At 43.9% G+C, this 15,783-nt stretch overlaps 1 protein-coding gene across 2 annotated transcripts in view; it reads right to left on the bottom strand.

Annotated features, from left to right (window-relative positions):
• Positions 1-15,240, bottom strand: part of CNTN4 (contactin 4) — a 332,207-nt gene extending 316,967 nt beyond the window's left edge. For both annotated transcript variants that reach the window (XM_069866137.1, XM_069866140.1), the window contains exon 1: positions 15,181-15,240. The gene's annotated coding sequence lies outside the window, so the exon portion shown is untranslated. The remainder of the gene's footprint in view (positions 1-15,180) is intronic.
• Between the last annotated feature and the right edge of the window lie 543 nt (positions 15,241-15,783).

Raw genomic sequence — 15,783 nt, 5'->3', positions numbered from 1 at the left:
TAGCCATTTGCAAAAGTGGAATATGAGGCACCATCCGAAACACACACATTTCCTTCTTAGTTTTCAACAACCTAATTCTATTTTCTCCCATATCCTGCCTCTGCAAATGACATCCTTCCAACAAACCAGTCTAGAGGACCACAGTAGCACATAGCAATCAAAACATGGATGCTCATTATCCACTTCTGCTATTTATTTTTTTTTGCCTCCATTTGCCTTTTCTTCTCAACTTACACAATATTTGGATCAGTACTTTCCCATTCTTTTACTTTTGCATTGTCTCTCACATACTGGCAGGTGTTATGGGAAATACATATATTCTAGTTGTATTATTAATTTTTAAACATTTACAAAAATTACACAGTCATTTACTCTACAAAATCAAAATACTCCTAGGATAGTTAGCCAACTTAGTTCACACTAAAGAAAACTTTCCTGCCCACCCCTTTTCAGATTATGTTTAATTTAAAAGGATTCCTTTTTTCATAACAAAGAATAGAAAAAGACTGAATGGAGGGGTGGGGGGGAAGAAAGGTGTTTGGTTGGAGAGAGGGAAAGAAGGATGAAGCTGAGGAAATATTTTTTTCTGGTCCCAAGTTAATCCTGTGGGAAATCACTGCAATTCAAGGGGCTTGCTTTCTCCCAAATAAACATCTAAGACAGCTCATGTCCATCTGAAACACAGTTTACTTTAGAAAGGCCAAAGAAATACAGCAGTCCATCAATTATTTAAATTGTTTGGCCCTGATCCTGTAAGGGCTTGGCTACACACTTGACTTCATCACAGTCTTAAAGGTGGAGGCTTCCACAGCCAGAGGCTCAGTCAGTGAAATGTCTGGAAAATAAAGTGTATGAATTGGCTTTTTCAGTGAAAAGAGTAGGAGTAGTTCTGGTCATGGATGAAGGCAGCCCTAAGCAGACAGACACTCAGAACAAATCCAGACCCAGTTGCTCAGGCCATGGTTCACGCTGCCCCAGTAGCCCTCTAAGCACAACCAACTCCATCAGCAACCACCTCACAGTGGAGCCAGAGCCAGACAGCAGGTCCAGACGTGGACTAACAAGAGCCAGGGGAGGGGCAATAATGTCCCCCCCCATCCTCATGGCCATGAGAAAGACCCAGGGGTGGAAGAGCCTCAGCCCCAGGTCATGTTCAGCTTGCAGTACAGAGGATTCCCAGGTCCTTTTCAGTAGAGATACTGAAAGACACATGTAGGAATTCAGAAAACACAGGCATATAGTTAACATTATATATATAAAATACTACACTACATTAAAAAGAAGGATAGCTAATAAACATGGTCTTTGTTCTTACAAGAAGTGGATTGCAATGGAGAAACACATTCTTCTGTTAGGTGGAATTTAATTAGTTACTAAATTTAGATACTGTCAGTATAGTTACAGAGGATTCACTGCAGTTGGATTTAAATACTGCATGGTATTTTATACCTCATGCAATACTAATGGATGGCATTACGTTAGTATAGATATTTTCAAGTATTTCTATGTGAATGCTTAGATCTACTCATAATGTTTTAGACAGCTAAATCATATTTGATTACATTTTCAAAAATACACTCCCAGTCCTAGCTATTGATAGTTTTAAAGCAAGAATTCAGAGAGGCCCTGAATCCCTTGCAGCTGGGAACGACTGATCTAAAGCGAAAACCAGGTGCAAAAATAATTAAATTAGTTTTAAGCATAAGACAGAGTTATGATGCAATCCATGTGGGATAAAAAACCAATGCAGTGTTAAAATTTCTTCTCTGCCATAAAAACCTTATTTTAATAGCTCTGCAACCTAAAATTCAAATAATTTAGGTAGAGCTTACAAAAGACTGAAGTACCTCTGTATCTCTGAATATCTATCTTTAACCATCTCAGCATGCGAATCTCAGTTCTTTGTCTCTCATAAAATAGCACAAAACCAGCTCAGGAGACTTCGACAAGGATAATTAAAGACCTAAAATCTTAAGTCCATTCAGAGGTGATAGTAATAAGGGTCAAATAAGTTCTCAAGCAAACTGCTCCTACATCAAACTGCAGAACTTCACAAGGTATTTTTCTCCTGGAGACATTAGGCTTAGCTATAGCCTGGCTAAATTTTCAGAGTATTATTCAAAAGTCACCAAGACAGATAGTATCTGCCATTTCATACTGGTGCAATTTGCGAAGGATTTTATAAATCCCTGAAGAGCATTCCCCCCCCTTTTTTTTTTTTTTAATAATTGAGCAGACGGATGCAGCTCTAATTACTCTGCAAGATCTGTGCCATGGTAATGCATAGGGCTGACATCCCAGGTCTGTGAGAGATAGAAGCTAGATGATCCAAAACAAGAAGTGCCATTGTAAAATGTGGCCCTGAAGTTTATTTTTGACAGATGGGATTTTCCAGGTATGGAACTGTATTATCTCTGTAATATCTGAACTCAGTTTAAGTTTGATCTATAAGATTATTTTCATTTCAACCCTTTTGGACACTTGCAACAACAATATTTTCCTTTTCCCTACAAGAATCTAATTTGCTCTTGCACTGCAACACTGCTTAGAAAGCTGTTCAGTGGCAATGTTTCAGAAATATGAATCAAATTTTCCTGAGTGAAATAAAATTAGCTATCCAGGAAAGGATAACCCACTTTTCTGGGGGCAGTGATTCCATATTTTAGGTAATGGTTCTAAAATACAATAATAATCATACCAATAAAATGGTTCCGAGATACAGTGCGTGCTGATAGGAAGCAGGCTATCAGAGGTAGTCTAGCTGTCTCTCAGTACACTGGGAATGAAGGGAAGCATCAGCTGCTCCACAAAACCATATACTTATAACACAAATCTCATAACTTCCTGACCTGTTAACATAAAAGAAAAAATACACCAGTGTAACAGTTAAGGGTTTAGTCCTTGGGCTGGTTTCAATTCTCAGACCACCCCGGTGCCTGGTTAAATCTTCTTTGTAAAGTAGATTTGAAGGATCTTCCCAGACAAAACCAGAAACACCTGCTCTAGATGTCTTCTTACAGCCCAAAGCATTCTTCATGCAACCTCTTCCCCCTGCACCAGGAGGAAGCTCCCAGAGGATGGAGGAACAGGAGGGTTCAGCTAACTGCTGTCAGTCTCTCTTCCAAAGCAAGAGATCCTCTTTCACAGCAGACCCACCACAAATGTGGGGTTTTTTGGCAAGTCCTCATTGGATTGAGCTGACAGAGGAGAAGCATCAGTCTTGTATGGGATGTCTTCTTGTTGCCAACTGAGTGAGTGCTATCACATAAGCCATCATGTGAATGGAGCCACAGAAACAGTAAAGGATAGAAGAGTCCGAGTAGAGGAGAAAAGACTTGGAAAAAGGACTTTTTTCCTGGCTTTTTGAAGTTTTCTTCCTATGCCTCATGCTCTCCACCCTTTTCCTGCCTCCTCTGTAACTCCCAGGCCTTTCCTCTTCCAAAGTAAATTGGTGACAAAGCCTGCAGCTGTCCCAGTTTGTCTAAACACCTTCCATCTCCTTCACTCCTGCTCAGGCGGAGGCAGAGCCTCAGAGTCATTGTCTGTGCAGGCAAATGTATACAAAGAAGCAAATCTAAAGTAATTAAGCAAACAGCAATACAAACATTGTGCTTCTGTCCATTTACACTATCTATTGCTGAGTGGGCTCTTCCAATACAATGTTTGCACACGAGCTGTGATCTAACACTCAACCTTCTGTAAGGACTTTATTCATAGCACCAGAGGCTGGCCAATAGTGTGTTATTTAGCTGCACTACAAGCTCCCACTTACAGTTCAGTTACTGAACTATAACTGGCATCTTTTGCCACATGCTGCTAAGTTTCTGATATCAGTGGTCCAGAAGATTGAAGCAGAAAAGCAATGAGACAATACAATTCTACAGTACAGTTGGACTAATCTTGAAACTTGTTCTTCAAAGAAAAGAGTCAAGACTGAAACCAAACCAAACCCAGCCAAACCCTACACCCCTCACCAACAAACAAACTCACTCCAAAATGAAGGTAACAGAGAAGCTGCAACCAAATCCACTTGATCCATGTTGTCAGCACAGCTCTGTGCACTATGATCCCAATGTACTCAGAACACATTGGGACACAACCATTTCAGTGCCTTAAATCAGACAGTTCCAAACATCCGCCTTCTAGAGTGCATTTTGCTTTTTAAAAGACCTTATTAGTCATGATGTTTTGTTTTCTGGAGAAGGGCACCTCCAGCTTATATGTAAACCTGGGATGAGAGCAGGTGACCTGCTTTCTGGTGGTTTTTCCCCCTCAAGGATCCAATGTGGGTGCACTGAACTGCTCAATACACTGCAAAGGTGTTACAGATACCTGAACAAACTGCCAAACAACACAGAGTCTTCCTGAACTTCAGAAGTGCAAGTTCAGAACTTACAAAACTGCCTGACATGGCCAAAACCATGCAGTGACCGTACTTAGGAGCTACCCAATTCCACACGTTTTCTGAAGCCCTCTTGGTGTAATTCAGGTGTAGTTTCAAACAGCTTTGCATCACCATCCATCCCCCTCCATCTATTTGCTTTCTCAGGCATTGCTGCATGTTTAACTTCTAAGCCCTTGAGGGTGATTGAGCCAATTACCAAATGTACAGTCAGCTCTCCACGATGAAGTGCTAAACAACTCCAGTTCACATCCAAGTTTTGGAAGCTGCTGATCATTGCAAACAGGCTCTCCTCACTCTGCTGAAAAAACACACCACCAACTAAACTGTCAGTGTAGAGCATCGTCTCTCTTCACTCTGTATTTGTCAGCTATGCCCTGCCTTTCAGCATGCCCAGTAATTTGACAACTAAAAGAGGATAGGAACCTTTTCAGGAGCTGGGTTCATCCACCAGTAAGGGTGGCAGAATCAGAAAAAAAGGCTAAGAGCAAAATTGGGGCCAAGAAGATGTGGGGCTACAGACCTCCTATGGCCAATAGTCTAAAATATGAGTATTGCTGAGGATCCTGAAGAGATTTCTGATTTAAAACAGCCTGGGGGGGATTCAGAGCAGTCTATGGACAAAGGGTTTTGTCATCCTAAACCAGACTGGCAGAACCTATCATTTAAAGGTGAGCAAGTATCTCCTTGCAATGCACTTATCTGTCCAGTGGCAAAAATTATCAGCTGTGGTTTGTGGCCTGTGAGCATTACTGGACGTACTGTGCTTTTGGCCTTAAGTTCTCTGCTGCAGTGTGACATGATAAAATTTAAAGTAGATGAAATCTCCTCGATCAAATCCTTTTTTTTTTCCTATGGATATATGCTAAAAATAAAGTTCTAGTAAAACAATTGCATCATGCTCCCTTAACAGCTAACAAGCTCTCCCCTGCCCTGTGAAGTCATTTATAGCAAAGTACCTTCAAGAGTGAAAAACACCAGTCACAGCCAGTTGGCAGGAGGGCTACACTTTTAATAACTGTTCCAGGGATGAAGGACATGCAAACTCCTAATCTGCACACTTGTTGCAAAAAGCCCTCAGCCAGCGAGACCGCACCACTCCCAGCTTCCATTTAGCTGAGCAAGCGAAGCTGGGAACCCATTAATTTGCTGTGTGAGTTATGGTTCCCTGCAGCACCTTTTGTTCACTGTCAAGGTTCTGCAACAATGACGAATGCAGCTACATTCAGCCCAAAACTCTAGAATTTGATATACTAAATCACTTTAGATATTAAATGTCATAAGCCTAGCAAATGAATTCCTCTGGATCCTACACCTTTTGCTGTACATGAGGGAGGGACTCCCTATATAGTCCCCTACCGTTCCATGGAAAATTATGCAGCTTTTTAGCATTGTTGCTCCCAGGAGAGAAACCAAAATCCCAGGAAAATTCACACAGCTTCCAGTGGCTACTAAAAGAAGCTCAAATTTGCCCGAATAACTAAGGCAGCAGAAAGCAGTGTGGGGTATTAGGCACTCACCAGTTATTCCTATTTTAATAGCAGTAGCTGTACACGCATATAAAATTTCCACTTACCCTAGTAAATAAACAGAAAAGACTGCAGCAAAATAAACAAACAGGGGAACACAGTCAGAATGCTTAAGCAGCTAGAAACAGGCAGGTTTTCAGTCATCTTCTTAACATCCTAACTATTAACTCTTTTTTATTTAAGAAGTACCTCCTTCCTTCAGCCACAGCACACTGAAATCAAGAGAACAGAATAAATTTCACCTCAACTAATTTGCAAAGAATACGTAACTTTTCAAAGGAATCCTAAACCAAAACAGATTAAGGTGTGAAGAGGACGGAACAATTGCTATTTAATTTTTAATTTCTCAAAATCACCATCAGATATATCATAGTGTTTAACACAGGAAAGATTTTGCAAGCTTCATAAACAATGGAGGTATTACCCATTATCACACGAGTACAAATTAGTTTGACCTTTTCAGCTTTCTCATACTAGGCTTCCTTTTTTCCACTTGACTAGAGAAAATATTGAGTTAATCCATGTTCTGCACTCTTCATTCTCAGATGTATTTGACCATTTCTTCTCCTACCTTTGCAATGAGGACAGACCCATCAAGCACTGAATTCAACCAAGTAATTCTTTGACTCAAACCAGCACATTACTAGTGCTCCTTAGGAAAGACCCAGTCTTACACTTAGCATTACACCACATCCACTCCTCCCATCTCTGCCTCCTTGGTAAAACAACGTGTGATATATTCATTTAATATTCATTATAGGAAGTGTTGGCAAACAATGTGAAAATATTGCTGCAGCAGAGATCAGAGAGGTAAAGATGCTCAGTGCCTTCTACCTGCCCTGATGCTCCCTCCTGACCACAGTCCTTATCCTTTCCCATCAATGCTTGATGCCCAAAGAAAATGGAGCTGACAATGCAGCTGGTGGATCTGTTCTGCCATGTGGATTTCTGGTCTGGACCAACACTGAGCTGTCCTTAACAGATGCTTGTACATCTCCAAAAAGCCTTCCTGCCAAGGCATAAAGTCAGAGAACTGCACACAGGCAAACTGTCCCTTATACCATGCAACTTCTCAGCCCAAACTGTGCAGCCACTTCTCACAAGCATCAATTTCTGCAAAGTTTAAAACTGTTCTTCATCAATAACTGGTGCTTTCTATCAGCAAGTCTGACTGTGTTGAATCCAACAGAGGAATCTTCTTGTCCTCTTGATGATCTTGTGTTGAAACCAGAGGAGCTAGGGAGGAACAGAGAGAGGGTGATGCTGAGCAAGCCACCAAAAAACCCCTTACCTGTGAGCCAAAACGGAAGAGGACCTGCTGCGTCAGTCTGTGTAAGTGAAATGGATCAAAGTGAGTATAGAAGCAGTGGAGAAAAATGGGAGGTAAACTGAGAAGCAGAATGGTTTTGTGGGTCAGTAGAGAGTCATGACACCAATTAAAGAAATGTATCAAGGAGAAAAATGACGAATTTTTCTATAGATACCTCAGAATTAGGAATCCTGAGAAAATTATGCTGTAGAAATTGTGATTAGGGATGTAGGCATAGAATTCAATATAGAATCAGAGAATGCCAGATTGGAAGGGACCTCAAGGATCATCTGGTTTAAATGAGATGGCCCAGCACCCTGTCAAGGTAAGCCTTAGAAATGTCCAGTGTAGAGGAATCTACCCCTTCCCTGTGGAGGTTATTCCAGTGTTTAACTGTTCTCAGGGTGAAAAATTTTCTTCTGGAATCTAAACGGAATCTTCCCAGAAGCAACTGATACCCGTTACCCCTTGTCATTTCCACGTGAGTCCTTGTAAAAAGGGAGTCCACCTAAAACCCTGCAGCCCGGCACTGGCTCTTTCCCAGAGGGGTGTGCTTCGAAAGTTCCGGGGGTGGCTGCGGGTGCTCCCCGTCTGCGTCACGGACGAGGAGGGATGCACTACACGATGCACCACACGATGCACCATGACAAACTGTGGCTGAAGTGGCTCTGTCTGCAGCTGGAGCAGTGCAGGTGACATGTGATGGGTGCTGCCACCCTGTGGGATAGGTGATGCTCATGCCTGTGCGCGCTGCCCAGCTCCCGATGCTCGACAACCCACCTGTCCTCGGGAAACCGAGCTTGGAAGCCCAAACAAGCTGTTCCCAGAGAAGCACAACACACTGAAATATGTTTGAAGATTAATTCAGGAGCTGGAAATGTTTATAAATATGATTTGGAACAAAAAGATCACCGATTCTGGCCACAATACGAACAAATATTATAATGCAAAATAATCTGCATGTCAAAGTTAACAATGTGATATATTTATGCAACTCCTATTTACTCACACGTATCAAGGCCTGGACTGAAATCCCAGTTTGTACATTGCTAAGAGCTGATTCTGTTTGAAATTACTCTTGTGTCATACTTAATATTTCATTCATTTCTCATTCCAGCTATACATGCACAACAGAGGACATTATACGTTATATCTCCCTAACTGAACAATACAGATCAATTAAATATGAAATGTCATTCTTCGACAGAAACCCTCTTAGGCAAATGTTCTGCTCTTATGCTAAGTAACTCCTCTAAAGAAAACTAGGAGTTGAGTGCTGTTCAGATGCTTTTTTGTTTGTTTTTTTTTTTTTTTCCAAAAGACTGGGAGACAAAGACCAAGAAGATTCATCCATTCATTTTTGGCAAGAGGATACTGAGCTTTTGCCTCAATATCGCAAGAGCAGGGTAGTAGTAATAAATAAATCTTTTTTGATGAAAGCTATTCAGTGCTCTATGTGGGAGGTGAAGAACCCTCCTCCACTCAGCACTGAGCGTGCCTTTCAAACACCTCTCATGGGTCACACCATTAACGCAATGTACCATTTAATCAAATAATATAACAGAAAAAGAAAAACACATGAAATGAATTCATGCACCAATAGTAGGCCACCAGCTATGGGTTCCTCACACATATTCTACATAAAATGTGGGGTTCCTACTAAAGGACTAAGGGGACAACAACCAGCGCATCAGTTCAGGAAACAGTGTACACTCTTGATAGTGTCAGAAAGCAAGGTTGCCATGGGTGGGCTGATGCCCCTGAAAGCAGCTCAGCACTGTGGCAGTTGGCCAGGATGCGTATTTTGTCATTGACTCACCAATGCACGTTCTTTGCTAATATACAACCTGTCCTATAAAAGATTATTGACTTAAAACCTGGTACAAACCTACAGCCAAGTTAACAGAAGAATTTGGCTCACATATATGATAGGAATGTTTGAACTTGATGATCCAGTGGGTCTCTTCCTACCTCATGACTCTATGATTCTATATGAACCTAATACTATCAGTCCAAGGACGGGAAACCTGACTGATAGCAGCTTGGACAGCTTATGGGCTTTTTCCAGCCTCTAACGTCAGCTGTTAGTTCATCTGTGGTGAGCAGCGTGTGACTACCTGAAGGCACAGAAGAAAAAGCCACGGCTCAGTCAAAAGATGAGCATGGAGGAAGGTGGAACTAAACCCAGCAGAGAGGTTTGAACAGAACTTAAGTTTTCTACTGATTTCTCATTAACAGAACCCAGGAAGGAGACCACTGTGACTACGGATCAAACTGAAGAAAGATCTCCGCTCAGGATTTTGCAGCTGTAACTAGAAAGATGTAAAAGTAGGAGATCAGAGCCATTACCATACAGCCAGGGAGCAGGGAAAGCAGCAGTGCACTGAATATCCTCATCAATCCTGCGGACTTTCACAGATGACTAGCTGGGTTTTCACACTCCTATTACTGTAAGCATAGAGATGGAAATGTGTTTAATTGTTAGAGTATGATGTTGTTTGCCTGTCTTCCCAAATAATACTCTGTTATCTGCATAAAAAGTGTTCAATAAACCATGCATTTACAGTTCGGTTAAAAAAACACTGGTAGGTTATTGCTATTCAATACAATTCAGATTAAATTATTATTCATAATACAGTATTTTCCATTACAAACAACAAGTATGCTATTTGTACCCTTTCTTAGTCTTCTAATTGACTAAAATGACCTGCTAAACCTTATGTAAATTGGGTTTAAATACCACATCTCCTGATTGGCTAAACATTTATATAAATAAATTATAAACACAGATTTTGTCTGAAGCTGACAAAGATCTTATACTGATAGAACTTAAAGAAAAGTAAATCAACCTGGAATTAGAAGCAGTTAAGGACTAACTTGTCTCCTGAACAGCTACTAAGTGCCAACAGCTGTTGGAAATTCTTTCAAGTCTCAGCAGCTCTGAACATGTCCCCTTGGCTGGGTACAGTTCCCCATGGTCCCCCTACTAGTCACCTCAGAAGTATGTTAATCCAGGAAATCCCAGGAGACAGATGGAAATAGTGCCCAGGTTGGGAATTAAAACTCCCAAGAAAAAGAAGCGGGAGGTGCTGAACACTGATGGACGAGTCCTTTGGACTGTGCTACTAGTGAGTAGGGACTGCAAAGGAATACAAATTGAACCATCAATGCTGTCATATTTCCCTCCTGGGCTAAAAAAAATCTGGAGAAAGCCAAGCCTAACAGTTGGTCTTTCAGCTACATCCTGCTCTGCAAATAAGAATGGGGAAAGCCCATGTGAGATGATTAATAATGGTCGTGTCCACTGAGTCTTGCTGAAGCCTGTCTCAAAGCCTCCGGAAAGACAAAGAGGAGGAAAGGTGGTAAAGTACCATCTTTAGTATAATGCATCTTCAGAGAGCTTGGTAATGGATATATCAAAACTTTTATTCATTAATAAAGATGTTTGGCCATATCTGAGACATCTTCAGCAAACCTTCAAGTAATAGAGCATCAACTGGGAGCTTATGGAAGAATTAATGGAAGAAACAAATGCAGTAGAGACTCATTTTTGAAACCTTGAGCTGTTTAATACAATTTTTTTAAAAATCCCAGTAAAAGTAATTTAAAAAACGTAATGGTTGTAGATTTTCCTGAGTCCTTAAAACATTTTTGAAGGGGAATAACGCAGTAAGTATATCACTTACCTTACTGAATTTCACATACTGATATATCTATGCTGTAATTACATACCTGAGCAAAAATCCCAATTTACACTGCAGAGTCAAAACTTGCTGTTTATGCTCTAGCTGCCTACACTTGAATCATGCATATGACAAAGTCACTAGATAATTGTTCTCAAAATGCTTTGACCCTGTTGGTCCTGGGGGTTTGACTTCCAGTGATTTAATACAGCAATTAAAAAAAAAAAAATCTTTCTTTTCCTTGGTGTTCTGTTGAAACAGATATTTATCCTGCAGATGAAGATAAAATGTGACTGCTTGTATCTAGGGAAAAGCAAAGAATGAAGTTATTTCCCAAGTACAATACATATAATGCTGGAAACCCCTGTTTAGTGTAGAAAATACCGTTGTCTTGGCTCATAATGAAATGTGGACCACATTTATACTAAGACTGCAAGCAGATTTGACACGAAAGTTCTTGTTTTAATATTGCCATTTTTGGCAGATGATGGTGGGGCAGACAACAGTTGTGTACTTGTATGAAACAGTAAACCAGTTGGATGTCATCATTATATATTTGCTTCACTAATAATAAAAAGAATGAATCACTACTGTCATGATATTCATACTTATTTGAGTAACCATTGTAGCAGATAACAGTAAAGATGTGTGCAACTTTAAATCCTGGCAGCATGCCTAGATTAGAGCTTCAGAGTTGACATTTGTGGATTTCGTGTGATTCATGTTACTTTTCTGTGTCTGTGATTACCTTCCTGTCAGGGGCTGCACATCACTCATGCACCAAGCAGCAGACTTCCAGTTTCTGCATCAGAAGGAAAATTCCCAACTGTTGCACCAAATCTTCAAATTGAGCCCCATCCTCTGTGTAGCAGTGAGGCTGAACAACAGGTCATCAGAAAAATCAAAAGGAGTGTGAAAACAGCTTTTACAGGGATAGCATTGGGTCATTTTAGGCCAAAGACAGGAGGTGTGGGGAAAAAAAACCCAACAGACTTGTTCTAATCTAACATGGCTAAAAATAGACCTATGATGATTTATGAACTTCCCAACGCAGCAGAGTAGTTTTTAACCATAGCATCTTCTCCTGCACCCCCTACAGCCCAGGAGCTGCCTCATAGCGCTGAGGCTGCGCTCACCTGTGCCCCTGATGGGGACCAGCCACAAGCAGTGGATATCTCCACCATGGTCACCAAATAAAATTCAGAAAGACCGTAAGAGAAAATAAAAAGGCAGTGATCTAGCTATCTTGTGATTAACATTCTTCCTTCAGCTCTTCCTTGTCTTTACCTCTGGATTTTATTTTTTTTTAAACCAAGTTAACTACACAGAACTGTCAGACAAAGCCAACTCTAAACCAAGGGAAATAAGTTATTTGGCACCATAGCTAAAAATTTATTCTCAAGTTTTGCATCTGTAGTAGAAATTGTACAGGAGTTTACACCTGTGTTCTTAGCTGTCCCTGATGAGGCAACACAGGAGTGTATTTTATATTAAAGAACTGTTAACATCAATAAAAATAAAGATGTTGATATCAATAAGAAGCATTTTCATGAAGGAGGAGGAGCAAGTCTGGGAACCAAGGTGAGCGCTCTCACCAGTTGCTTGCTGTCTTGCAGTGGTGCTATTATTCCCTCTAGAACAAATGTTCCTCAGATGATGGTTGAAAATCAGCACTAGGGAGACAAGAAATGGAGATACAGCTAAGGCCACTCCATGGAAGGATGGCTGCAGTCTCAGAGACCACCCATTCAAGGAGGCTTAAGTCACACCACGGCCAACGGTGTCCTCACTGCCCAGAGAACAAGCTACGCTTCCACTCCTCCCCTCCCACTACCCAGGGCACACTTGCCCCTCATCAGGCATTCACAGTGACCTCAGGTGCAGGGGGCTAAGGAACTCTGGACATCACTGTTAATACATGTATAAGTTAGGGTTTGAAGGCAATATCATTTCATCACGTTTACTGTTTACATGCTAAGGGAGAAGAGAGGCTTTTTGCAAAGGCAAGCTTTTCTTGTGCTGTCATTCACATTCAAAACATACATTTTGTCATCACGTAGAATAGCACAAGCTTAAAATTCTGGAAACACTAGGTGATGGGCTAAAAGAGAGCTCAACTCCACTGCAGAAGATAAGGATGGGAAGATTTCCAAGTCCACTGAGTTTTGCCAGGATCATTCAACTCCAACTATCTGTGGGCACACCCTGCTTTACTCCAGTCCTCCTTATCCAAGCGCTGCCTCTGGGCTAGTGACACATGGACACACAGGGCAGGAAACCCTCCAGAGCCTCAGAATAGTTGGCATTTACAAATACACAAAAATAAAGGGTTTGGTGTGGCTTCCTGCAAAGGGTTAGTTCACTTGATGCATTCTGATGAAACACCTCCTGAAATCAAGCAAAATCTTGTCAGACGTGTTTAGCTCTGACCAGAGTTCAGCACAGGAGGGAGAGGTTGCTGCACACCAGCGGAAGCCATTGTCTAAAGCAGGCTGCTTTGGGAAAATTAGCTGTGTGCACACCCTTAAACGAGGCTGTACAGCAAGTAAAAGAGGGATTAGCCATGTAAAGAAAGTCCTTTTGGTATTAGATTAAAGAAGGGAGGTGACTTTGAAGGATTATTCAAGAGCCATTTAAGCAGTTTTCAGGGACTTGCAAGGCAGGCTAAAAATGCAAGCTCTTCAGGTCCAGAAAAGAAGAAAACTAAGTGTCCTGGCTTGGAAAGCAACTGAAAAGGCTTCTGTAGGGTCCACCAGGCTGGCCCCAAGCACAGGGCCCCATCACCCTACTTCCCACCCTTTGCGCCGGCCATCGTGCCCCACAACAGCGACGCGCGGAGCCCTGGCATTCGGGAGTCTGGGCTGGAGCACTGCACGCACACCTGGGCTGGAGCTGCTGGAAGAGAAACTAGGGAAGGGGCTCTGGGACGTGCCAGGGTCCACAGCATCCCCAGCCCCAGCGTGGCTGGTGGGCAGCTGCGCATGCTGCGCTCGGAGCGTGGTGGATGCCGTGTCAGAAAGGATCTGGCGAGTAGTGTGACCATTTGAACAGGCGGCTTACACCAGCTTCTGCTCTCATCCAGATGATTTATCTGCTAGGATGCAGGTCCTGAACTAAACTATGTAAACAGGAGGATGTGCAAGCACAAACAGAAAAACTGACTTCTCTCCGTAGCCAAGCGTTTCCCTTCTTCCCTGAACCTCAGGGTGCCTCATCAACATGCTGGCTTTTAATCCTTTGCCCACATTAATCCAGCAAGGGAAAATGAATACGTTGCTGCAAGACACCAGACTCTCTTACTGAACTCTCCTTGCAGAAAACACCCGCTTTCGCTTAGCCTAAAAGGTGATGGATAATTAGTATGTAAGATACAAACAATTTCCACTTGCTATGCAAGCTGCATAGTTTAATTCGTAATTTAGAGAGCAAGTCATTCCTGTCTGGGATAAATAAAACAGGCTGCATTATGTCGCTCACGACACGGAAGGAACATCAGCGTGGGGAAAGCAAAAGAAGCTAAAACTCGAGTGAGGAACACTGGCCGGATCAAGCGAAAAGTTACGCATGCATTTCTGCCAGCCCGGGAGGGAGCATCCCTCTGCCAGCAGAGCCACACAGCACAGACACAGCACAGACACACAGCACAGACACACAGGACGGGTCCCCGTGCCCAGAGCGCCGCACCGACCCCAGCTCCGCTCTGGGGGGAGCGCAGCCCCGCACCTGCCCGGGGACCACGGCGCAGTGGGGACCGCGCTCCGCATCCCCTTCGCATCCCGCATCTCCCTTCCCGGGAGCCGCATCCCGCATCTCCCTTCCCGGGGAGCTGCATCCCCTCTGCTCCCCGCATCTCCCTTCCCGAGGAGCTGCATCCCGCATCCTCTTCGCTCCCCGCATGTCCCTTCCCGGGAGCCGCATCCCGCATCTCCTTCGCTCCCCGCATCTCCCTTCCCGAGGAGTCACATCCTCTTAGCTCCCCGCATCTCCCTTCCCGAGGAACCGCATCCCGCCTCTCCTTCGCTCCCCGCATCTCCCTTCTCGGGGAGCTGCATCCTCTTTACTCCCCGCATCTCCGCATCCCGCATCCCCTTCGTCTCCCACATCTCCGTTCCCGAGGAGCCGCCCGGGCACCCCGCGCTCCTCATCCCTCTCAGCGCTCTCCTTCCCCCTCGCCGCAGCCGGTTCCCTTCTTTACTCCCATGATCTATTTCATTTCTATCTGCTGCCCCCCGCCCCTGCTCGCGGTGCCAGGCTTACCCGGGCGGGGCGGGGGGCGCCCGGCAGCCCCGAGGTGCGCGGCTCCCGCAGCATCGAGCGCGCCCGCGGCCGGGCAGCGCCGCGCAAACCCCTCCTCCCAACCTGCGCCGTGCGCGGGGGGCGGGAGCGCGGCTGCCCTTAACCCTTCTCCTGCCCCGCAGCCGCCTCCCCCCCACCCGCTACAACGCTCGCCGCGGCCCCCAAATCGTCCCTCCCCTCCTCCCTCTCGCCTCCCTTCGGCCGAGGGACCCGCGGGGCGAGGCGGCGGCTACCCGCATCCCGGGGCAGCCCCTGAGCTGCGGGGCACCCCGAGTTCTTCGCGCTCCCCGCTCCTCTCCCATCCTCTCCCAGCCCCGGTCCCGCTCGGCACAGACCCGAGAGTCCTACATTACAGCTCAGGGCGTTTTTTAATTTTTTTTTTCTTTTCCGTCTCTGCGTTGACCACCGGCATGAATCTCAGATTTGTCATAATTGTTCTCACTCTTCAAAAGCTGCCAACCTCCTTCAGCCTCCCGCTCTGTCAGCCTCTCGCTCAGCTCTTTGCGCGCCCGGTCCACCTTCTTTCATCCCTTTTCTGACCCTCCTCGTCCCAGAAACGAGTGT

Source organism: Phaenicophaeus curvirostris, chromosome 11, assembly GCF_032191515.1.
Source record: "Phaenicophaeus curvirostris isolate KB17595 chromosome 11, BPBGC_Pcur_1.0, whole genome shotgun sequence".
In the NCBI taxonomy this organism is placed as follows: domain Eukaryota; kingdom Metazoa; phylum Chordata; class Aves; order Cuculiformes; family Cuculidae; genus Phaenicophaeus; species Phaenicophaeus curvirostris.
This window is presented reverse-complemented; position numbering and strand designations above follow the sequence as displayed.